The 26,184-nt window shown below is 37.7% G+C and overlaps 1 protein-coding gene across 11 annotated transcripts in view; it reads left to right on the top strand.

The window, feature by feature from the left end:
* The window catches only part of ELF2 (E74 like ETS transcription factor 2), a 130,688-nt gene that overhangs the window by 66,780 nt on the left and 37,724 nt on the right, over positions 1–26,184 (top strand). For 3 of the 11 annotated variants that reach the window (XM_033215297.1, XM_033215295.1, XM_033215291.1), the window contains one exon: positions 7,137–7,239. The exons of 5 other annotated variants lie outside the window; for them this stretch is intronic. The gene's annotated coding sequence lies outside the window, so the exon portion shown is untranslated. Of the gene's footprint in view, positions 1–7,080; positions 7,240–26,184 lie in introns of all 11 variants that reach the window. 3 more of the 11 variants (XM_033215294.1, XM_033215296.1, XM_033215292.1) reach the window with 1 other exon arrangement.

The raw sequence follows: 26,184 nt of genomic DNA, 5'->3' as shown, positions 1-26,184 counted from the left end.
TATATATTGTAACTGATTTTATTACAAGAGCATAACTAAACAGAACACTAATAGCAGAAGAAAAAAAGTATGGTAGCTTAAATTAAATGGGAAAAAAGTAGAACCTGTTAGAAATTTCTGGATGATGTTTTGGTCAAAAAATAAGGAAAACTATGATTTTGGTAGCAAATTGGAAACTTTAAAAAAGATCAAAACTATAGCACCAAATTTGCATAAGTTATAAATTAAGATGTTTATCATATTAAAATACCAAAGCAGATTGACTGAATCTTATTATTGGTATAATTGACTGTAAATGTTTTATTAATTTAGATTAATTCAGGTAAAACCAATTCAGAATAGGAAGCGAATGTAATCTACTTAAGGGATTTTATTTTCTCAGTCTTCTTGAGCTCTCAGGGTAATGATGTCATTGGCTGGGCAGAGATAATAGTGATTATGAAAAGGAGGATATGGGAAGTCTAGATAAAATAACAGTTACTTTTGTGATTTTTTTTTTGTAAGTGGTTTTTGAATATTTGATAATAATTTTAAAATTTACTTCAACACAAAAAGAAAATGTAAGCAGATTACTGATATCATTCTAAAATGGTATAAAAGCACCTCAAAAGTTCATTGTGCAAGTTCCATCCTGGCTCATGGATTTTTTTATTTTTAAAATTTTTTTTTGAGACGTAGTCTTGCTCTGTCACCAGGCTGGAGTGTAGTGGCGCAATCTTGGCTCACTTTAACCCCCACCTGCCAGGTTCAAATGATTCTCCTGCCTCAGCCTCCCCAGTAGCTGGGACTACAGGCACACGCCACCATGCCCAGCTAATTTTTGTATTTTTTAGTAGAGATGGGGTTTCACCATGTTGGCCAGGATGGTCTCGATCTCTTGACTTCGTGATCTGCCCACCTCGGCCTCCCAAAGTGCTGGGATTATAGGCACAAGCCACTGTGCCCAGCCTGGCTCATGAATTTTAATGTAACTTTATAAAGATTGTTAATATTCATAGATTAGTTTTCAAATCAACTAATCTAAGCTTAACACTCTTTCTAATAAGAATCAGGCTGAGCGTGGTGGCTCACGCCTGTAATCCCACCACTTTGGGAGGCTGAGGCGGGTGGATCACAAAGTCAGGAGATCGAGACCATCCTGCTAACATGGCGAAACCCCATCTCCACTAAAAATACAAAAAATTAGCTGGGCGTGGTGGCATGCACCTGTAGTCCCAGATACTTGGGAGTCTAAGGCAGGAGACTCGCTTGAACCCAGGAGGTGGAGGTTGTGGTGAACCAAGATTGTGCCACTGCACTCCAGCCTGGGCGACATAGGGAGACTCTGTCTCAAAAAACAAACAAACAAGAAAACTAAAAAAAGAATCAAATGCATTTTTAAATGAGTTAAAATCTGATAAAGTTTTCATTCTTCTGACATCTAGGGCGTATACAAATGAATAAAGGTTGGTATGCATATTTCCTTTTAGGTAGTGAATTAGGATTAGGTTCATTTCTTATAATATAAAATTGAAACTCAGATTACAGATACATGTAGGTTTTAAAGAAGAAGCTGACTGGGAAGAAAAGGAATACTTATAAGATGGCAGATTTTATTTGGTGAATTGGGGGAATTGAGATCTGTATAGAATACTTCCCTGTGTAAGTCTAGGAAAACGTCATGGAATGCTCCTACATTATAATTTAGATTATGTCAGTGTAAAAAATGTTATAATTATATTTATTGGCTTGTTCTGACAGTTCTCTGCATGTTCTCATTGAAGTGTTTTTTCCCTTTTATTCCTAAATACCCATATGTATGTGTCCATATCATAAACAGTGTTCTATTGTCATTTGGGTTGGAGTACTAAAATCATATTATGATTTTCATGTAGCCATCTTTATTATTTTGTATATAAAAGAATTTCTCATTTTGTTAGTAGTGATTATGGGCTGTTTGTTTCTCCTTTTTGTAGACTAACAGTCTACGTTTCCCTCACAGAGCTTATGTGTAATACTAATGTTCTCTTAAATTGTATAGGAGAGGCTGGGCGCTGTGGCTCACGCCTGTAATCCCAGCATTTTGGGAGGCCGAGGCGGGCAGATCATGAGGTCAGGAGATCGAGACCATCCTAGCTAACATGGTGAAACCCCGTCTCTACTAAAAATACAAAAAATTAGCCGGGCGTGGTGGTAGTCCCAGCCACTCAGGAGGCTGAGGCAGGAGAATTGCTTGAACCCGGGAGACAGAGGTTGCAGTGAGACGAGATCACACCACTGCACTACAGCTTGGGTGACACAGCGAGACTCCATCTCAAAAAAAAAAAAAAAAAAAAAAAAAAAAAGACTGGACTAAGGTGACTGAGCTGTTTAGGATTTACTCCTTCATTTTTCACCTTAACAAATACTTGTTACTCTATTTATCCCCTTAACTTTCCAGTTTAATTTGTGAGAGCAAGTTATGTTTGCATTTGTTATGTGCAAGATACTGTTTTCAGCATGTTTCTTTTCAGGGGTGATTTAGTTGTGGAGATAAAAATCTATGTTATATTTAAAATACAAAACAGTCAAGAGTCAAATGAGCGTTGTTTACAAATTCAAAGGAATTTTCAGAAGAGGAAAGTTCAATTTACAGGATTAGGGAATTTTTTAGAGAAAGTAAAGGATACATGATAGGATTTAAGTGGACAAACAGGAGGTAGGTGAAATGCACTGTAAACTGAGGGAAATATAATTAATAAATGAGTAGACTATTGAAATTAAATGCTTGTTCAGAAGATCTTGAGTAAATAAGACATTGGCACGAGATTTCATTAAGAGCTATGACTAGATTGTGAATTAAATCTCAAGTTAGTAATTAGGTATATAAGGAAGCAGAAAGACTTGGAAGGTTTTAAGTAGGAAATACTAGGGGGCCAGTACTTTGGGAGGCAGAGGTAGAGGTGGGAGGATCTCTTGAGGCCAGGAATTCAAGACGAGCCTGGACAACACAGTGAGACTCCATCTCTTAAAAAACATTTAAAAAGTGGCCAGGTATGGTGGCGTGCACCTGTAGTCCTGACTACTTGAGAGACTGAGGCCAGAGAATCCTTTGAGATTAGGTGTTTGAGGTTACAGTGAGCTATGATCGTAGTACCACTGTGCTCCAGCCTGAGTGGCAGAGTGAGCCATGTCTCTAAAAAGAAAGTACCATGCAATTTTAGTATTTCAGTTGGATATAGGATTAATTGTAGGGGGAAAGATGAGACAGGAAGATTAGCTGTTGTAGTATGAGTTGAAGGATGACCTGAGAAATATTAAAACGAGGTAGTAGCAACAGGAACAGAAAGGGCTTGTATAAACTATACTACTATATATGATCTTACATGACATATAAGGGGGAGAGGCACAGTTAGGTAAAATATTCTGCTTTTTGACCCTTGGTGATGGTGATAGTAGCACATATGATTTGAGGAAGGCAAGATTGTTTGGTGAAGCAGGTAAGTTTGGTAATAGTTATGATGATTTTGAGTTGAAGCAGAACATTTAAGGATGAATATTTAGGTATTTAAAGATGCACAAATGTGGCCGAGTGCAGTGGCTCATGCCTATAATCCCAGCACTTTGGGAGGCCAAGGCAGGCAGATCACTTAAAGTCAGAAGTTCAAGAGCAGCCTGGCCAACATGGTGAAACCCCATCTCTACTAAAAATACAAAAATTAGCTGGGTGTGGTGGTGCACACCTGTAATCCCAGCTACTTAGGAGGCTGAAGCAAGAGAATTGCCTGAACCGGGAGGCGGAGGTTGCAATGAGCTGAGATCATGTCACTCCACTCGAGCCTGGGCGATAGAAACTCCATCTCAAAAACAATCAAACAAAAACGCACAAATGTGTAGTCAAAGTCCCATCACAAAAGAGATGGCATGCTCAAATTAGGATAATTTAAGGAGTGTTTTAATAAAGGACTAGTTACAAACAGGCAAATATAAGGTAACCATAAGAGACAGTGCAGTACTGCAGACCAAGCAATAACTGCTGTTTCTGTCCTTTGGCTCATGGGCCAAGGGGAAGGAAGGGTTACCAGAATCCTGAAGAACAGAGCCCTGAACAGGGAGTCACCTTGGGAGATTCTGGAACCTTTGATCAAAGGACACAGCTAGCTGGAGGGCAATGCCTCTTCCAAATAATATCCTGCTAAGGTGCTCCATTGACCAAACCCAGTCTGAAGCCATGAGAGTCCCACTGATGAAGTCAGTCTCCAGGGACAGAGAGCAAGGTGAAGAAGGGTGGAGAATAAATCTAGAGGAGCAAATGGAAGATATCTAGTACAACTAAAGCTTAGTAAAGAAAGGTCAGGGAGAAACTGATTTGGGAATCATCTTCATTTAAAGCCGCAGAAATAAATTAAATTTCCAAGAGGAAACATATTTCAGAGATTTTTCCCAAGGAAGAAGATATGTAAATTCTATGTTTGTCTCTCTGTGATAGAGAACAAAGGACGTAGAATTAACGAATTAACCTTAGAGAATGTTTGCATTTTAAAGAGTGCAGAAGAATCATAGTAGTCAAATATGATAGAAAATCCTGGCCGGGCGCGGTGGCTCAAGCCTGTAATCACAGCACTTTGGGAGGCCGAGATAAGCGGATCACGAGGTCAGGAGATCGAGACCATCCTGGCTAACACGGTGAAACCCCGTCTCTACTAAAAAATACAAAAAACTAGCCGGGCGAGGTGGTGGTCGTCTGTGGTCCCAGCTACTCGGGAGGCTGAGGCAGGAGAATGGCGTGAACCCGGGAGGCGGAGCTTGCAGTAAGCTGAGATCCGGCCACTGCACCCCAGCCTGGGCAACAGAGCGAGACTCTGTCTCAAAAAAAGAGAAAATCCTGGGTGGACTATTTCTGAGTTAGTTTGTTTTTTCCCTGTAAGTAGCTTTCTTTAGTAGGAAAGGGAAGAGTATTGACTTGGGTTAGTTAGTTCTGATTTCAAATTTCCCCTTTATCACTTACTTGGCAGTATTTAACCTTTTCAGAGTGTTTCACTGTCAGAAAATAGGAATTCAGGGTTGTGAAGATTACATAAAATAAATACATAAAGCACAGTGCTTGTGACAGAGTTTCTTTAATTTCATTAGCACCTTCCTTGTGACTTCAAGTATGGACAGGACTTTTATACATTAGAATGGAATATTTGTTTAACTTTGTTTATGTCTCTTGTTTTTTTCTCCTTGCTTTTGCTTCCACTTTAAAAAAAACAAAAACAAATGCTTTATACTTTCAATTTATACTTTTTCCTTGTCATTCCTTCCTTGATTATTGTGCTCTGGTATCTCCATTTATCATTCTACTGAAGCTCTTTATCAGATTTCAGTGACCACTCTTCTGTCAAATTCAGTGACCCATAGAATCATCCAGAAGTAATCCTTCATAATCTTGCCTTCTTATCTGCTGAAACACTGTATTCTCCTAGTTATTTTTCTTACTGACCTTTGCATGGATTGTACTATTTATGATTCTGAGCGTTTGCTCAAAGACAGTTTCCTCCTATCTATAATGTGCTCAGGTAGGTATTAGCCTTCCTTTAAGGCCCAACTACATGAAGATTTCCACAATGATTGTGGTCTACATTAAACATTCCCTTACCTGATCTGTTATACCATCTGGATTTAGGTACTTTCTTGTATTCTTTTATTATTTTTATCTATTATTGCTTATATTATTTTTGTTGTATATACTATACTCCTGTTGTTTTCCCAGTGAGTGTGTAAGCACCTTGAAGATGGAGACCATACTTTTTTCTTTTGTTGAATATACTGTTGAACATATAATAACTAGCTGGAAAATACAAATGGAAACAGATTGAGTTCTGAGTTAGTATTGTAGTATAATCAAGAACCATCTATGTAAAGTCAGACTTAAATTTCATTTTAAAAATCACAGTTGGTGTTCATCATTCTTGCTTATATCTAATAATTTGGATTTTTTTTTTTTTGAGGTGGAGTCTCACTGTGTCACCCAGGCTGGAGTGCAGTGGTGTGATCTCGGCTCACTGTAACCTCTGCTTCCTGGGTTCAAGCGATTCTCCTGCCTCAGCCTCCCAAGTGGCTGGGACTACAGGTGTGTGCCACTATGCCCAGATAATGTTTTTATTTTTAGTAGAGACGGGGTTTTACCATGTTGGTTGGCCAGGATGGTCTTGATCTCTTGACCTTGTGATCCGCCCGCCTCGGCCTCCCAAAGTGCTGGGATTACAGCCACCGTGCCCGGCCTTTGATCTTTTTTTTTTTTTTTTTGAGACAGAGTCTCACGCTCTCGCCCAAGCTGGAGTGCAGTGGCGCGATCTCTGCTCACTGCAACCTCTGCCTCTTGGGTTCAAGCAATTCTCGTGCCTCAGTCTCCTCAGTTGCTAGAATTACAGGCACACATGCCACCATGTCTGGCTAATTTTTGTATTTTTGGTAGAGACGGGGTTTCTCCTTGTTGTACAGGCTGATCTCGAACTCCTGACCTCATGCGATCTGCCCGCCTCAGCCTCCCAAAGTGCTGGGATTACAGGCCTGATTTTTTTCTTAAAAGCAATACATGCTTAATGGAAAAATTGGAAAGTATTGCAAAGAATAAACAAACTGAAAATCATCACCCCTAATCTTACCAACAAGGAGATGATGATTGTTGCTTTTTTAAAAAACATTTTATTTTAGTCTTTTTTAAAAATATGCATTTTAATCATAATTAATATTATATAATACAAGCTTCCTGCTTCTGTCTTCTGACCACTTGGTGCAGGACTTTGCTCCTTAACCACGTATCAAGACATTAACGTTTAGTCTTATTAGTTAATTATCAAGAAAACTTAAACCATTTTTAGTGATCAACAAAATTGTGTTTACACATTAGTTGAAAAGATAGATCATGATGAGAATTTTTACATAATTCAACAGGAAAGCAGTGCTTTTTAAAAGTAAAAATGAAAGTTTAGGTTTTTAAAATGCAGTTTAAAAAATAAAACCAGATTTCCTTCATGAAAAATAAGATAAGGAGCCAGATTTCTTTCTTGAAGAATCTCAGGACTAATTTGACTTCATGATGAGCTGTCATAACTTTTGTATTTGTTATACCATCAGAAATCCTCCCTGTGGCACAAAAGGACTCCTTTAATTAGAAAATATTGTTGCCACAGGGAGGTAGAAGATCGACATGAAAAACTGGGGATCTGAAAAGGAGCCCCTATCCTAGGATTACCTGAAGGTGAAACAGATTGAGCCAGAAGGAAGACAATGCTGGTAGGTTGGTTTTTAATTTATTAAAAATGTTTATACTTTTATATTTCATTAAAATTATTTCATCTACCTTTACCATATTTTTGTTTAAAGGGTGACAATGATTCCTCCTTAAGGAAGGAGAAGTAATACGATAATATTTTTCCTCCAAGATAGTTTGCTGAGTTATCCCTTGCCATGTTCTTAATATTTGTTTCTTTTTATAGATGAAGCTCTGGGGCTATTTCATGCCTCTACTTCCTTGGAAGCTACTATTCACTGAATGTCTTTAAGTCATTTTTTTTGGTCATTTCTGTTATTTTTGCTTCTAATCTACATCTTTTCCTAAATTTTTAAAAAGTGTTTTTCCCCCCAATTATTTATTTTCTTGAGGTTAGCCTAGCCCTAAGTTTTCTAAAATGGTAAAATGTGAATCTTAAGTTCATTTAGTTTTTACTCTAAAATTGTTTGAATTGTAATTGTACTGTGATTTAGATCAGGCAGTATTATTAGATAAAATTTTTTAATACTTTAATAACTATCAGCCAGGTATAGTGGCTCAAGCCTGTTATCCCACCACTTTGGGAGGCCTAGGTCAGGAGTTCAAGATCAGCCTGGCCAACTTGGTGAAACCCCATCTCTACTAAAAAATACAAGAGATTAGCTGGGCGTGGTGGTTGGACGCCTGTAATCCCAGCAACTGGGGAGGCTGAGGCAAGAGAATTGCTTGAACCCACGAGGCGGAGGTTGCAGTGAACTGAGATGGCACCACTGCACTCCAGCCTGGACAACAGAGACAGACTCCGTCTCAAAAAACAAAACAAAACAAAACAAAAACAACAACAAAACTATTTCATTTAGCCTGAGATGCTATCAATTGTAATAAACATTTTTATACCACTAAAGGAAAAAATGCTGCCAAATATAAACTTTCTAAGGGACTATCAACTTTAAGATAGGTACTGATTTCAGAGATGTCAAATGTGAAAAATGTGTATCTTAGGATTAATGAAATACGATTTGCAATTATGAATCTTTCCTGAAACTCTCATTTACTGGGAATTAAACATTAAAATATGAGGCCTATGAAAAATGGGGGTGAGTTGTGGTATGGAAATCCATATGAGTGCTGGGTATGCTCTCTAAACTTTTTTTTTTTTTGAGACCGAAGTCTCGCTCTGTTGCCAGACTGGAGTGCAGTGGCGTGATCTCAGCTCACTGCAACCTCCTGGGTTCAAGCAATTCTCCTGCCTCAACCTCCTGAGTAGCAGAGATTGCAGGCGCGCACCAACATACCCAGCTAATTTTTGTATTTTTAGTAGAGACAGGGTTTCACCATGTTGGCCAGGATGGTCTCGATCTTCTGATCGCATGATCTGCCTGCCTTGGCCTCCCAAAATGCTGGGATTACAGGCGTGAGCAACCATGCCCAGCCTCTAAATTCTTTAATGTCTTTTAAGAGAGGATATTTAAATAAAAAATCATATAACCATATTGTTTAAAATTATACAAAATAACCATAATTGTCAGATTATGGAGTATATAGAAAAAGAAAATCTTTTTTTAATATGACATATTTACTTCAATAGATTGTTATCCTAATTGAATATCACTTAATTAGTAGAACTTTGAGATCTAAAAAGAAAATGAAATGAAGCTTCTGCTTTTTAAACTGTCATTTAAAAACAGGATCCTTTAAGGGCTCGTTAAAATAGCACAATTTTTAGTACACTTGAATGTATATTTTACAGATTATTAATTATGTGAAGGAGAAAATAGTGGCCAAAAGCAAAGACCTACTTGTTAATTAATAAAGCAGAAATGAAAAGGAATTATTTTATTTACTTTTAATTTTTTTTTTTTTTTGGTTTTGAGCCATGGTCTTTCTCTGTTACCCAGGCTGGAGTGTAGTGGGGCAATCTTGGCTCACTGCAACCTCTGCCTTCCGGGTTCAAGCGATTCTCCTGCCTCAGCCTCCTAAGTAGCTGGGATTACAGGTGTCCACCACCATGCCCGTCTGATTTTGGTATTTTTAGTAGAGATGGGGTTTCACCACGTTGGCCAGGCTGGTCTCAAACTCCTGACGTCAAGTGATCCGATCTGTCCTCCTTGGTCTCCCAAGGTACTGGGATTATAGGCATGAGCCATTGCGCTCCGCCAATTTTTTTTTTTTTTTGAGACAGGGTCTCTGTCACCAAGACTGGGGTGCAGTGGCACGATCTTGGTTCATTGCAAACTCTGCTTCCCAGGTTCAAGTGATTCTCCTGCCTCAGCCTCCTGAGTAGCTGGGATTACAGGCACCCACCACCATGTCCTCCTAGAGTGCTGGGATTATAGGTGTGAGCCACTGCACCCAGCCAATTTTTTTTTTTTTTTTTGAGACAGGGTCTCTCTTTGTCACCCATGGAGTGCAATGGTATGATCATGGCTCACTGGAGCCTTGACTCTCCCAGCTCTAGTGCTCCTCCCACCTTAGCCTCCCTAGTAGCTGGGACTACAGGCAAATGCCACGACACTCAGCTAACTTTTTTATTATTTGCAGAGAAAAGATCTCAGTATGTTGCCCAGGCTGGTCTCATACTACTGGGCTCAAGCAATTCTCCCCTCTTGACCTCCCACAATGCTGGGATTATAGGCATGAGCCACCCTGCCTGGATGAAAAGAAATGATTTTAAATGATGTTTGTATACCAAAAAACATCTGTTTTACGTAAAAGGAAAGAAAAGTATATCTAGGCGATAGATCATTAAAAGATATTTGTTTGATTTTTGGAAACTAGTAGCCATTCATTCCTTTGTATTCAGAGAGACTTTAAAATTTTTTTTAATTTATCTTTTTTGAGATGGAGTCTTGTAGTGTCACTCAGGCTGGAGTGCAGTGGTGCGATTCCGACTCCCTGAAACCTCCACCTCCTGGTTCAAGCAATTCGGAGAGACTTTTTAAAGAAACACTAGTTAACTTTTAACTTTGCTATACAATAGTGTATCTAAATAATACAATTTTATTAATTCAGACTGAGGAGAAGGCTAAATCTGGATTATATAGAATTTTAAATGAGTAGCAAACAAGGTTACAAGTGTTGCCAAGCAGAGATGGTTTTTAAGATTTTCTTAGATGTACAAATAGGAATGCTTTAACACATATCTCTAGGCAAATCCATACATCCATTCAGCCATCTGTCAGTGCTTACTGAGGACCTGCAATGTCCCAGCCTCAGAGCTGAATATCTTGTGGTAAACAAGACCCTCTCTTTGCCCTCACCAGGCTTTCAGCTGTGTGTAGAAGATGAACAATTTATTAAACATGTTATTATGCTAAAATGTGATGAGAATTATGATAGGATTAATTCAAAGTTTATGGGAGTAAACAGCAGGAGAATGCCTTCCTGAGGATGTGACATCTGAAGTAATTATCCAGGCGGAGAATAGTGAGGTTGAAAGTCTGGAGGAAGAAAAACAAGGCTTATTTGAGTTGCTGAAAGAGATTCAATAGGGTTAGAGTATGAATTATGAGAAGGAAAGGGGATTAAAATGAGGTATAAGAGGCAAAAAAGAAAAAATCTTATTGCTGAGGGCTTTTAAAGCTTTTTATCTGTTTCTTGGATCATATAAGTCTAAAGGGCAGTGAGGAGCCTTTTAAAAGTTTTGAGCAGTTTTGAAAAATACAAATTTAGTTTTTTTCAAAATAGTAAGTGCTGTAAATGGAAAAAGGAATAGGACAGTCAGAGAATTACCTGAAGTCTGAACTCGTTGATTTCTCATTCATAGCTCCCTGATATCTAGCTAACTGTTCTTATTCATCTTCTAGTAAGTTGGCTACCTCTCCAGATTTGGGGTATAAGTATGTTCATTGCCTACACTAAGCTAAAAGTAGTGGAGATTAAGATAGTTGCTCAGCCAGCCTTTCTTTTTGGAGTTAACAAGGTAGATGCTTTGTACGGTGCTGTTTCAGGAGGAGGAATCATTGTCCCTTATCCATTGTCCATGCCCATTTGTGTAAACTTGTGGGTTTTTCCAGGACCTGGGCGAGACTCAAAACAGCAAGTCCTGATTGAATGCCATGCCTATTTGTTGAATTTGTTAGGTATTTATCTAGGCTGGTGGTCTTTAAGTCAATTGTGTAATAGGAATATTATTTTATATTGAGACCTCGTCAGTACGGGGGGGAAAAAAAAAAGGCTGGTATGGTGGCATGGACCTGTAGTCCCAGCTACTCCTTGCAGTCCTAGGAGTTCAAGGCTGCACTGAGCTGTGATGGCTCCACTGCTCCAGCCTGGGCAAACAAGCAAGACCCTGTCTCAAAAAAACAAAAAAAAAAAAAAAAAAAAAACAAAAAAAAAACCGTATCATTTTGATCATTTGTACTAGACAGCATAAGTTAATATATTTCTTTTGGTCTTGATGTCTTTGAGGACTAACTTATAAGTAAAAGTTATCTTGAAACTCTTTGTGTATTTTCAGCACCGCATACAAACAACTGCTGGTTTTTATTTCTACTGGCATCATCGACAGTGTTCTAGGCTTCAGGTGTCGTAATAGATACCATAAAGAGAATTATATATAGAAGAGCTATGATTTGAGCCTTTACAACTAAATATATATAAAAGGGCTTTATAATGGATTTTTTCTTTTTAAAAAATGTAATACACAATATTTAGAATATTAAACTGAAAAATTCAACTAATATGTATGTACTACTAAAATTAATAAAATATTGGCAGCAGTGTTAATTTAAATACATCTTATTTTCCCCAATTTAATTTTCCCCTTTCCTTCTTCCTTAAGATAATTACTATCCTGTTAATTAATGATATAATGGAATATTTACAATAGAAGTATGGACTATTCCAGATATGTGTGCTTTTTAATTGCCAAAAAGAAGTGACCTTTTAGTTTACCAACAATTTATTTTGGAGTAGGTTGGCCTATTAATGACAAGTTCTCATTTTTATGGGGATTTAGATAAAGATTCAAATCATAGCTCCTAAGCAGTGCAGTTATTTAAGATGGAATGAGAGGTTGTGAGTATCTTTACAACTGGAGATTTTAAAGCATGAACTAGAATGCCACTTAGGGATGTTGTAAAGGGAATTCAAGTGCCAGGTAGGTATTCAAACTAGGTTTCTTTTATAATTTTCAATTGTGAGATGCTGTTTATAACTTCATTCTGTAAAAGCATGAAAAAACATGATTGTCTATGATATGGTTATCAGTTCAGTCTCCTGATTAGAAAGGTGTCCCATGAAACAAAGATTAGTTTTTTTTAGTACTCAGGTTTTATCTTTAGTTAGTTTTATTCCATAGCCATTCTCAAACATTTTGTCCCTGGATAGCTGCCTTATAGATGTCTGTCTTTGGTCACAACAGGAATTGGGCAAGAAAATGTGACATAAGCCCATCATGTTGTTTTGGGGGAAGGACAAGGACCCCAGAGCATGTACTCTGCTTATGGTCAGCAGCTTTATCTTATTTTGCCACTTAAAGAGCCTGATTCTTATTATTGTGATTAGGTAGTTTTTTCTTTTTTTATACCAATAGCACAGACATAGCTTTGAGTGTAAATTGCTTAAAAGTTTTTCTGATTAGTTGATATGGCTAGTACTTAGAAGATGCTTACATCAAAAAATAGCATTCTTTTTCAAAGCGATTTCTAATATACAATATTAATTATTAGACAAAAATTTTTTAATGTTTCTTTTATTTTAGATTCGGGGGTACGTGTGCAGGTTTGTTATGAGAGTATACTGCATGGTGCTGAGGTTTGGGCTTCTATTGATTCCATCACCCAGATAGTGAACACAGTACATGTGGGAAGTTTGAAAAACATCCTTGCTCATTTCTCCCTCTCTCCCTTCCTCCCTCCCTTCTTTTGGAATCCCCAGTGACTGTTATTCCCATCTTTATGTCTTATATGAACCCAAAATTTAGCTCCCACTTATAAGTGTGATATGTGGGTTTTTGTCTGTGCGTTAGCCTCTGGCTGCATCCATGTTGCTACAAAGGACACAATTTCATTTTTTATGACTACGAAAAATGGGGTTTTAATTAAATTTAGAAAATGCTGGGTGAAGGAAAATTAAACAGATTTATTTACAGGAAGACTTCTCAGATATTTTAATATGCAAATGTGAATTATGATTCTAAAGAAGAGGTATCTCTTTTAAGAGATTATCTCTTAAGACTAAATGTCTTATAGAACAGCCTTATACCTTTACAGTAGGACCACCTGGCTTGTTAGTACTACTTTGGCACAGTCATAAATAGCCAAGGGACTAAAATTCTCATTTAATAAACTGTATTATATTTCGCTGTTTACCTCATTAAGTCTGCTACTTCTTAATGCTGTTTGTCTCATGCCATGGTAGTGCATTTTTCCCAACTAGGTTTTAATTTTTAAATTTTGTAAATCAGACAGTTAAATACTGTGGATTAGGAGTACTGGCCAGACCGCAAGTTGTCTTACATTAGGGACCAGAAATAATTGTTGGACCAAGAAACTAAAATGTTGTTAGCTTTACTTTTTGAAGTTATTGAAGCATCTTCCTGCAAAAAAAAATAAAGTTAGATTTATACCAGCAGGTTATTTTTGGCAATGATGCTTGTTTACTATGCTCTCCTTAAGGTATATGAGGGCTTTTTCAGGGAGATAACATAGTATCTTTGGCAGAAGGTATTTTCCATGATGTTTTTCTTTAAATAAAGAAGAGTTACTATGATGCCTCCTCATTCAATCATTGCATCAGAGTTACTCTAACAGTTCTGGACACAGGGCAGCAAGCATACTTACTTATTTGGGCCCACCATCTTAAAATGTTCAGATGTGTGAGTTTGAAGGTTGTTCTCTTCCCCTCATTTGAGAGTTTTCTGTGACCTTCCTTAACAACCAGTTCCTCAATTATTTGATCTTTTCTTATTTTCTACCCACGGACATTTACCTGTTTGATAAAGACAAGTCTGTTCTCAGAGCAGGGTATATTTTGTTGCCTTTCTATCCATTAACCACCTCCCCACAACCCTACTCTGCTATTTTGAGTGTGCTTTTTAGTCATTCTATGGCATTTTTAGAAAGCACAGATTTTTTTTTTTTTTTTAAAGAATATGAATGGATTTTAGGGTAATCTAGTCCACCTCTTCAAAAGAGCTAGTTAGCAATGGAGCAGGTCCAGAAACCCTGGTCTCCTGATTCCTAGGACAGGATTGTTTCTGTCCTAGAGTGCTGCTTTGGGGCCTGAGAGATTCTGTAGTTTTTGTTTTTTAATAAGCTTCCATAACATAATTATTAATAAAATGTTCTGAATTTCTATTTCACTACCAGAAATCAAAAGAGAATTGTGTCTCCCTTCTATCGTTAATTTAATTTGTATAACCTTGAGGAAGCCATTTACTTTCTGTTAGTACGAGTTTCCTCATCTACAAAATGAAGAATACAGTAATTATCTCTCACTGTTCTGAAAACTAATAATAAGGTATTCACAGTGTTAAGCATGGTGCCTGGCATGAAGAAAGCTCAATACATTCTTCATACTGCTGCTAGTATAAGTTTCCTAAAATGTACTTTGATTGTCATTTTCTTTTTAAAAAAATTTAATGACAGCCTATCGTCGACAAATTGATTGTCATTTTCTTTCATAAAGCCCTTGTATTATCATGACAGTCTGGATAAAATCAAATGCCTTAAAAGATACACAAGACCTTTATTATCATTCTCACCTTTTCAGTTATAGCTCTTACTATGCCTTTTTTTTTTTTTTCTTCTCTTCTCCTGGCTCTCTGGCTTCCACAACTTGGTAAGGTTTACACTTTGCCTAAAAAGCCAGCCCCTCTGTTTTTATCTGTGATCAGACGTTTCTTTAGGAAGGATTTCTTGATCTTTCCAGTATTTATCAGTTTTATCATGTGGTGCTGTCCCGTACTTGTGAGAGTTGTTATGTTATATTTGGTATGTGTATCATATTACCTTTCCACCATTCACACATTTCTAAATCTAGAATACCCAAATTTTACTACAAGAAGATTAAGGGACTTACTAATAAAAGTCTGTTTAGCTATTGAGAGGCACTTTTATTTAATTCCCCTAAAATGTGAAGATTCCCTGTGTGGTAAAGATGCCTCTCTGTCTCTTTTAACTATAGTTATTAACTGTTGATTGTTATTACCCTTAGTGTTGTGTTTTATTTTGATTTTTTTTTTTGTATTTTTAAAATTGGTTTATAATCGTTGTACATATTTTGGGGGTAGGTATGATATTTTGATGCATATATATATATATGTATGTATATATATAATGTGTAATGATAAAGTTGGAGTAATTGGGATATCCATCACCTCACACATTTGTTGTTCTGTTTTAACAAGAGGTTTTTAACACAAATAATGTTTCAAGGAGGTGGTGGTGGTGGTGAAGAGGGTAGTTCTCTGTGAATGTCTTTATTTATAAAGAGGCCTGTCACTCAGAGGGGGTCAATAGAACTTTTAATAGCTTTTACCTGTTAAATTTTGTAAGGTTTTCCTTTGTTTTTTTTTTTTGTTTTAAATTCAGTGGTCAGTTCTTAGATTATAAGGTTTTTCAGCCTTTTTGTGTCATGTACCTTTTTGGCCATAGGGTGAATCCCATGAACTTTCTCTCAGAGCATTGTTTTAAAATATAAAGTAAAATATCTAGGATTACAAAGAAACCATATATATTGAAATATAGTTATCAAGACTGGGGCATGGTGGCACACGCCTGTAATCCCAGCACTTTGGGGGGCCGAGGCAGGTGGAACACCTGAGGTCAGGAATTCGCAACCAGCCTAAGTAACATGGTAAAACCCTTTCTCTACTTAAAAAAAAAAAAAAAAAAAAAAAAGCCAGTTATGGTGGCGCATGTCTGAGCTGCTTGGGAGGCTGAGACAGGGGAATCACTTGTACCTGGGAAGTAGAGGTTGCAGTGAACCGAGATCGTGCCATTGCACCCCAGCCTGGGCAACAAGAGCAAAACTCTGTCTCAAAAAAAAAAAAAAAAAAGAAATATAGTTATAAAACTATTTTAAATTGTGATATATATCAATGCATGTGCTTCTGTATTAATATATTAAATAATGAAATCTAGTGGCAGATACAATTTACTGCTATAATTTCAAAGTAGTGACAACCATAAATTATATAGAGCGAGACCTGTCTCAAAAAAAAAAACAAACTGTAATAAGATATGAAAATATATATGATTTATATTGGTCATGAAATCACAGATACTACTAAAACAACTGTGGTTTGTGTTTTATTTAAAATTAATGAGCTAAATTTCAGTTGGAAGCTAAAAATCTATTGTTCCCAAGTCTCATCCATGTATTATTTTAACTGTCATCTACCTTTTTCATCATCCTTTCTTCCTCTATGTTCTGCCCTACTTCCATTCTCTTTTCCCTAATAGTCCATAGTAGGGATCTGAAAGCTAGTTTAAATATGTCACATTTTAAGTATAGTTTTATGATCCCTGCTCTATTCTTTTTTTAAAAGGAAGAAAAGCCTCTCAAATATGTAGTGGTAGTTTTTTGTATTCATTAATGGAGTGACAATTTAATTTCTTTGGCTGAGCATTTAATATATCTCTTCAAATGTTTATTAAATATTTTAATGACTTCTTTGTTTGTTTGAGATCCCTTCTATCTCCATGACAAAAATTTCCATGGCCAATGGTTCTTAAACTTAAGCATGCATAAGAATCATCAGAAGGGCTTGTTAAAATACAGAGTGTTGGACCTAACCCTAGGATTTCTGATTCAGTGGATCTGTGGTAGAACTGGAGAATTTGCATTTCTAACAAGTCCCCAGGTGATAGGGCTGCTGCTGGCAAGGGATCATTATTATTAAAAGATATTGTTAGTGAGTAGAAAAACAAATTGTTTGTCTCACTATACTCTCAACAGTTAACACACGAGACCTCTGGAACTTCTGATTACCATGAAGTGTGTGGGATTTCTCCCAACCAATAAACTGGTCAGTCAGTTCTGTAGTAGACACCAGCTGGGTGTCCTCTAATTCAGTTCAGTTCTGACACTGTCTGCCTGGAGTTAGCATCAGATCCTCTGAGAAACACATTTACCAGTTTATCATAAAGGATATTTAAAGGATACAAATGAAGAAATGCATAGGGCGTGAAGTATGGGGGAAGGGTCATGGAGGTCCCGTGCCCTCGCTGGGCTTGCCACGCTTCAGGAACCTCCACATGTTCAGCTATCTGGAAAGTCTCTGAACTTACTCCTTTTGGGTTTTTATGGAAGCTTCATGAAGTAGGCATGATTGATTAAGTCATTGGCTGTTGGTGGTTGACTTAAACCTTCAGCCCTGTTTCCTGAGGCCCAGAGGCTGGGAGTGGGGCTGAAAGTCCCAACCCTATAATCCTGCCTTGGTCTTTCTGGTGATCAGCCCCCATCCTGAAGATACCTAGGGGCTGGCAGCCATTAGTCAATCTTTGGCACACAAAAGGACACTTACTACTTTGGAGATTCCAAGGATTTTAGGACTTGTATGCTAGGAAATGGGGAGCAAGACTAAATAAATATATTTCACACATATTTCACAATATCACAGCTAGAACTTGGGAGATTTTCTTATCACTAGATGAGCTTGCAAAAGATCACGAGAAAGTTTTATATCAGAAAGAAAAGATTAGCCTGGGCAATATGACAAAACCCCATCTCTACAAAAAAATACAAAAATTAGTCTGTCATAGTGGCAGATGCCTGCAGTCCCAGCTACTTGGAGGCTGAGGTGGGCAGATTGCTTGCACTTGGCAAGTCAAGACTTCAGTGAGCTGTGATTGTGACACTGCATTGTGACAGAGCAAGACCCTGTCTCGGGAGGAAAAAAACAAAACAAAACAAAATAAAAAACATTTATGTCTCTGATCTAGTTAGCAAAAAGATACTTTTTTTTTTTGGAGAAGGAGTCTCACTCTGTCACCTAGGCTGGACTGTAGTGGCACGATCTCAGCTCACTGCAACCTCCGCCTCCTGGGTTCAAGCAGTTCTGCTTCAGCCTCCTGAGTAGCTGGGATTACAGGTGCCCGCCACCATGCCCAGCTAATTTTTGTGTTTTTTGTAGAGATGGGGTTTCACCATCTCGGCCAGGCTGGTCTCAAACTCCTGACCTCAGGTGATCCGCCCGCCTCGGCCTCCCAAAGTGCTGGGATTACTGACGTGAGCCACTATGCCCGGCTGATACTTCTTATATATGGTGTTTGACAAGTCTTACAGGAAAATCTGAATTTTTTCCCCCATATCACCTTTATTCTGATATGTAATAGTTGGAAAATAAAGGCAGGATTTAGAATAATTACTGAGAATGAAAAAATTCTTTTGAAGAGGAAACCAAGAACTTTGTTCAAGAGGTGAAAGAAATTAAAAGGTGGTAATTTCTTTTTGAGACATTTACTTTCTTGAATAAACTTGGCATCCTTTTTTTTTTTTTTTTAATTTTTTCTTTAGGGACATTGGTCTACAGTTAGTATCTCGGTTTACAACATTAAGCTTCTTTCATTTTGTTTGGAAAAATAAGGCTGGCAGAATTACATTTGTTTTTAATTCCATTGCTAATATTACAGACTTAGGAGGCTATCAGATGCAAGTTATTTACTTGAGACGAGAAGCACTGATTATTTTGGCTAGGCTTCATCTGAAGGCCTATGTTCTGGGAAGAGAGGCCTCCATAAAAAAGGAAGAACTTTTAGTGACCTTTATCCTGGGGAATAAAAGTAAAGATCAGAAGCCAGTGCATTCAGTTTACCATCTTACAAAAGGAGTCAAGTATTGTATAGGTCAGAGACCACTATTGTAAGATCATATAAGTCCTATGTCTAATTTTGTTATCCTCTGTTTCTCCATAATAATTAGTACCAAGTGCTTTACAGAAAGAATCCCTATATACTTGTTTTTGGAGGCCACAAGAAATGAGGAGGCTCATGAGAGACTCCAGTTAATTCTGCAGCTAGTCTTAGGGGAAACAGAACTCCAAAAAATAGAATAGCTGAAAGGAGAAGAAAGCAGACTGAATTCTTGTGCTTATCAGAGGAAGAACAAAAGAATGAGTTGTCCTGGATCTGAGACCATTAGTGGGGTTACCTGAGATGACCTGTGATGTGTGTGGCACTGTGTTCTTTTTATGTGAACTAGAACAAGAAATTAGATATGGCCCCTCCTGTAAAGAAGCTCACTCGTTTATGGGGAAAATATATAAGGAAACAATTCTTTATAACCTAAGGTTTAATAATATTAGTGTTATAAGAGTGAAGGAGAGAGATCTTAGCTATTCTGATGGGAAGTTTACATTTTAGTTGAGTTTGGGAGGATAAATAAAATTTCATTTCGAAGAAAAGAATTTTCTAGTTGAGAAGTCATTCATTTATACCTTTTCCTACCTTCTCCCAGTCCATTACCAAATCATGTTAATTTTGCCTCCAAAGTATACCTTGAGTCTTCCCATCTTCGTTGCTACTAGGCTAGTTCACTCTGTAGTTTTTTTTACATGAGCTATATTGATGGCCTTTGGCCTTCTAATCAGCCTTTCTGTTTTCATTATTGCCTCTTCCTCCTACCTCCGGCAATCTATGCTCACCATAGTAGCCAAAGTGATTTAGAATAAAAATTTGTAAGTGGAATAGTGATACTCCCTCCCTAAAATCTTTCAGTGGATTCTGATTGCACTTAAGATAAAATTCAGGAGTATTTTAAAGTTGTTTTCACTTAATTTTTATTTTTTTCTGTATTTCAGTGGATGCAGTTAAAAAAAAATTTTTTTAAAGAGATATGGTCTTGTTATGATGCCCAAGCTGGAACATAGTGGTTATGCACAGGTGCAGTCCTACTACTCATCAGGACAGGAGTTTTGACTTGCTCTGTTTCTATCCTGGTCTGGTTCACCTCTCCATAGAGGTGAACCTGTGGTCCCTCACATTTATGCCAAACTTAGTGCAGATACCCAATTGACTTAGTGCACTATATCCCAGAATTTCTGGACTCAGGCGATCCTCTTGTCTCAGCCTCCCAACTAGCTGGGACCACAGGCATGTGCTGCTGCGCCTGGCAGGAGTTTTTAACATGGTCTTTAAGACACTGAATAATTTGGTTTCATCTAGAAACAATAATAAAAGCAACCCCCCCCCAAAAAAAAGACAGCTCTAACATTTAAAGTTTCTTTACTATATTGCCAGGAATTGTTTTTAGGGTTTTACATATTAACATACATATTTCACACTCTCAACAACCCTAGGCCGAATAACTTTTCCAAGGCTAGATAGCGATTTAAGTGGTAGAAGCAAGGATTTAACCCAGAGCCCAAGCTCAAGCATTGTACTCTGATGAATTATATAATATCCCTTCCCCTCACAATACAAATTATTGTAATCAGTGCTCCTTTCATCCTTCCGTTAATCCAAACTCTTGACCTCCACAGGGTGTTCATGCATGCCATTTTCTGTCTGGAGTAGATTACTTTCTAGTTTTCAATTTCTGACTCCTGGTTGTCCTTTAGATTATAGTTTAAATGTCACTTTCTCACAGAGAAAGAGGCCTTAGCTGATATTCTTAAATCTCAATTAGGACTGTTCTGTTATTTTTTTATCATAGCCCTCCATTCTTTAATGTGTTTTGTTGTTAGCACCTACAACTTGTGATGCATTCAATTCCCACCATTAGGTAGTAAATACCTTCCAAGAAATTCAGATCACATAAAACCTGGCATTAATGTGAGGTTAATGAAATGGCCGGGGTCAGTCTGGGTATAGGAGGAAGAGGTGTGTGTATGAAATGGGTTCCAGAATTCAGACTAAGGTATCCAAAATCAGTCTAAGGTCCAGCTGTGGTTTGGTGCCACCTGGTGGTAGTTGTATACTCCTGTGACTGCTTTTTGAGGATAGGATGGAAGATGGGAGCCAATCAATCATCAGTTGCCTTACCTGAATTCATGTATTCAGGAAGTTTTACTCGACTATATTTATATTTGTGCTCGTTTGCTTAATGTTTCCACACTGTGCTCCATAAAGTCAGAGACTATATCCATTGTGTTTACTGAAATTGCTTAGGGCCAGGAACCCAGTAGGTTTTCAATAAAATATTTGTTTATTGAATAAGAACACATCATGAACCAAAATGGATTGCCAAGAACTTTGTATTTTATTTAGAGCCTGCCCGTCAGTGTAGTTTAACTAGAGTGTAGGCTACATAGACAGGTATGGTTGAGAGATAATGCTAGACAGGTAAAGGTGCAGTAGGACCGGATTGTGATGGCCCTTGAATAAAATAGGAACTGTGTGAAACATTATTTGGAAAAGATGAGAAGTGAAAAGAGGGACATTTATTTTAGCATCCAGAACATAGAAGATGTAGCTTTCAAAATAATAACTTTGGGATAGGTTAGGGAATAAACTAAACTTTACCAATTTAACAAAAGGCAACAAAGGAGAATAAAATGATGGAATAGAAATAATAGATCAAGATAGTAGAAGTAAGTACAAAATGTATCAGAAATTATATTAAAATTATTGTAATCACAAGACAATAACCTGTGTTATTTATAATAGATGCATAAAGCAAAATTAAATGAGTGGAAACAGCTGATATATAACAGATAAACCAAAATTAAGTTTTTTTTTTTTTGGAGATGGAGTCTCGCTATGTTGCCCAGGCTGGAGTGCAGTGGCGCGATCTCAGCTCACTACAAGCTCCGCCTCCCGGGTTCACGCCATTCTCCTGCCTCAGCCTCCCGAGTAGCTGGGACTACAGGTGCCCACCACCACGCCTGGCTAATTTTTTGTATTTTTTTTTTTTTCAGTAGAGACGAGGTTTCACTGTGTTAGCCAGGATGGTCTCGATCTCCTGACCTCCTGATCTGCCCGCCTCAGCCTCCCAAAGTGCTGGGATTACAGGCATGAGCCACTGCGCCCAGCCCAAAATTAAGTTTTAAAGATAGAAAAATATGTTTACCAGAAAAATACTAATCAAAGGGAGCAGGTATAACAAAATACAATTTAGGTTGAACATTTTTAATTGGGACACAGAGATACTCTTTATATTGCTAAAAGGAACAATCTGGAAAACAAAATCATCATAAACTTATATGCATCTAGCAACACAGCCTTGAAATACCACTTAAAAATTTTTAGGAAAACTAGGCATGTCTACAAAAAAGTGGGACGTCTTTGTCAAAGTGGAAAAAATCAAGCATATACAAAATTAAAAATGGTATCAAAGAATTTAACTACAAAGGGCTTAACAAACTTTGTAAATTGGAGATATATAGGACATTGTACCTAACCTAATAGAAACTTAAACATTTTTTAGTTATATGTAAGTCAGTTTTTAAACATGTACTATTCCATAGAGGAATATTAACAATGTCTAGAAAATCAGTGTCATACAAAATATGTTATTTCAGCCAGGCATGGTGTCTCATGCCCATAATCCTAGTGCTTTGGGAGGCTGAAGTGGGAGGATCACTTGAGGCCAGGAGTTTGAGGCCAGACAAGACAATATAATGAGACTCTGTCTGTGTAAAAAATAAATTAGCTGGGCATGGTGGCACTCACCTATAGGCCACATTACACTCCAGCCTGAGTGACAGCTAGACCTTCTCTCTAAAAAGAAAATCAAACAAAATATTTGGTCATGATGCAAGAATATTAGAAAACAATGAAAAGACAATCAAAGTACTTAATAATATTGGAAACTAAAAATTAGTGGACCAAAGAAGAAATGAAAATGTTAAAATACTCATGACTAAATAACACTGAAAGCATTGCATATTGTTTTTCTTTTCTTTTTCTTTTTTTTTTTGTTTGTTTTTTGTTTTTTGTTTTTGGAGACAGAGTCTTGCTCTGTCGACCAGGCTGGAGTGCAGTGGCGTGATCTTGGCTCATTGCAACCTCTGCCTCCTGGGTTCAAGCGATTCTCCTGCTTCAGCCTCCCGAGTAGCTGGGATTATGGGCACACATGCCACCATACCTGGCTAATTTTTGTATTTTTAGTAGAGATGGGGTTTCACCCATATTGGCCAGGCTGGTCTTGAACTCCTGACCTCAAGTGATCTGCCTGCCTCAGCCTTCCAAAGTGCCACTGCATCTGGCCAAAAATATTGCATATTAAAACTTGGAATGTAGCTAGGTGTGGGTGCACACCTGTAATACCAGTTGGGAGGCTGAGATGGGAGAACCACCTGAGCCTGGGAGTTCAAGGCTGCAGTGAGCCATGATTGTGCCACTGTACTGTCTCTCACTGTACTCTCCTCCGCAACAGAGTGAGACCCTGTCTCAAACAAACAAGAAAACTTGGAATTTCGCTTAAGCAGAACTCACTACGAAATATAATAGCTTTGAATGTATTTATTGGAGAATAAGAACGATTGATATAATGAGCATATATCCAAATCTACATGTCAATATAGGACCAACAGAATAAATCCACGTAAAGTAGAAGTAAGTTAAAAATAAAGATGAAAGTCAATAAATAGAAAATAAAACAGTACTAGATTATTAATAAAACCAGAAACTAATAAAATGGAAGAGCCTCTGTAAAGACAGATTAAAGAAAAATGAGCACTCTGAAGAACAAATATAGGGCCAAAAGAATAAAAATTTTAAAAACCATGAAAGAACACTGTGAAAAAAACTGCTGCCAAGGAATTTAAAAACCTGTGAAATGGATAATGTTAAAATTTTATAGTTTAGGCCAAGCACTGTGGCTTACACTTGTAATCCTAGCACTTTGGGAGGCCGAGGTGGGCAGATTGCTTGAGTCCAGGAGTTCGAGACCAGCCTGCAGTATGGTGAGACCTCCTAACTACAAAGAATAATAATAATAAAAAAAAATTAGCTAGGCAGGGTGGTGCACACCTGTAGTCCCAGCTACTCAGGAAGCTGAGGCAGGAGAATCACTTGAACCTGGGAGGTGGAGGTTGTAGTGAGCTGAGATCACACCACTACACTAGAGCCTAGGCAGAGTGAGACACTGTCTCAAAAAAACAAAACAAAACTGTAATTTACAAGTGACTCAAGAAGAAATAGAAAGCCCAAATTAATAACCATTCAATTTCTTTAATCTTACATATGCATCTTCCTTATATACACATTTAAATAAAGTCCATTATAACATGTGGAAAAAGTGAAAAAAAAAAAAGTCCATCAGACCCAGGTTTATTACTAAAATTTCAGAGGATACATAATACTTGTCATATATAAACTATCCCAGAAGAATAGTAAAAGAGGGAAAGCTTTCCAACTCATTTTATGAAGTTAGTATAACCTTAACCTTGAAACTTACCCAATAAAAAACAGATTTTTTTTTTTTTTTTGGTCAAACTCATATATGCTCATAGCTACAAATGTTCTTTTTTTGTGTGTATGACAGTTTTGTTCTGTTGCCCAGGCTGGAGTGCAGTGGCGTGATCTCGGCTCACTGCAGCCTCCTCCTCCTGGGTTCAAGCGATTCTCCTGCCTCAGCCTCCTGAGAAGCTGAGATTACAGGCATGTGCTACCATGCCCAGCTAATTTTTGCACTTTAGTAGAGGTGGGGTTTCACCGTTTTGGCCAGGCTGATCTTGAACTCCTGACCTCAAGTGATCCGCCAGCCTTGGCCTCCCAAAATGCTGGGATTGCAGGCGTGAGCCGCGGTGCCCGGCCAATCATAGCTGCAAATATTCTAAATAAAGAATAGCAAATGAAATCCATCATTGATTTAAAAATACATAATGACTAAATTCATAATAGGAAGGCAAAGGTGGCTGTATATTAAAAAGTTAATTATTGTAGTAGCCATATGACTAGATTAAAGGAGAAAACTGTAATCATCTCTATAGATTCAAAAAAAATTTGTTAAAATTTAAAATCCGGGCCAGGCGTGGTGGCTCAAGCCTGTAATCCCAGCACTTTGGGAGGTCGAGGAGGGCAGATCACAAGATCAGAAGATCGAGACCATCCTGGCTAACACGGTGAAACCCCTTCTCTACTAAAAATGCAAAAAGTTAGCCAGGCGTGGTGGTGGGCGCCTGTAGTCGCAGCTACTCGGGAGGCTGAGGCCGGAGAATGGTGTGAACCCGGGAGGTGGAGCTTGCAGTGAGCCGAGATCGTGCCACTGCACTCCAGCCTGGGTGGCAGAGCGAGACTCCATCTAAAAAAAAAAAAAATTAAAATCTGCTGAGGATAAAAGACTCTTAATCTGTATAGGCACCTGATAAAGAGTACGTACTAAAAATCTATAGCAGGCTGGCACAGTGGTTCACACCTGTAATTCCAGCACTTTGGGAGGCCGAGGTGAGCAGATCACTTGAGGTCAGGAGTTTGAGACCAACCTGGCCAACATAGTGAAACTCTGTCTCTGCTGAAAATACAAAAATTAGCTGGGGGTAGTGTTGCATACCTGTAATCCCAGCTGCTTGGGAGGCTGAGGTGCGAGAATTGCTTGAATCTGGGAGGTGGAGGTTGCAGTGAGCTGAGACCGTGCCACTGCACTCCAGCCTGGGCAACAGAACAAGACTCTGTCTCAAAAAAAAAAAAAAAAAAAAAAAATCTATAGCAAAATCATGCTTAATGGAGAAAGAAAATGCCAGCTATCAACTTTACTAACTAGAATTATTATTGGATGTCCTAGCCAATGCAATGAGACAGGGGGAAAAAAAGACATAAAAATCAGAATAGGAGAAACAAAATTGTTATTATTTACAGATGACTTAATTAACACATAAAATTTAAGAGATGATCCAGATAAACTGTTAACATTTCTAAGAAGTTTTATCGGGTTTGCCATAGGCAGGAGCAATAATCAATAAATGAAACAAAAATCCCATTGATAATAGTAAAAAAAAAAAAAAAAAACCCTTTACTAGGGAGCTAAGAATAACTCTAAGATATATAAAGATAAATAAAGAAATCTAAAATTAGATCCCTATTTCATATCCCCTCATTTTATTCATTTTTTAAAATGGCATTACTTTAATCTTTTTT

The sequence above is a fragment of the Trachypithecus francoisi genome, unplaced genomic scaffold, assembly GCF_009764315.1.
Source record: "Trachypithecus francoisi isolate TF-2019V2 unplaced genomic scaffold, Tfra_2.0 Lachesis_group1, whole genome shotgun sequence".
Classification (NCBI taxonomy): Eukaryota; Metazoa; Chordata; class Mammalia; order Primates; family Cercopithecidae; genus Trachypithecus; species Trachypithecus francoisi.
Note: the sequence above shows the minus strand (reverse complement) of the source record. Positions and strands in the feature narration are given on the sequence as shown.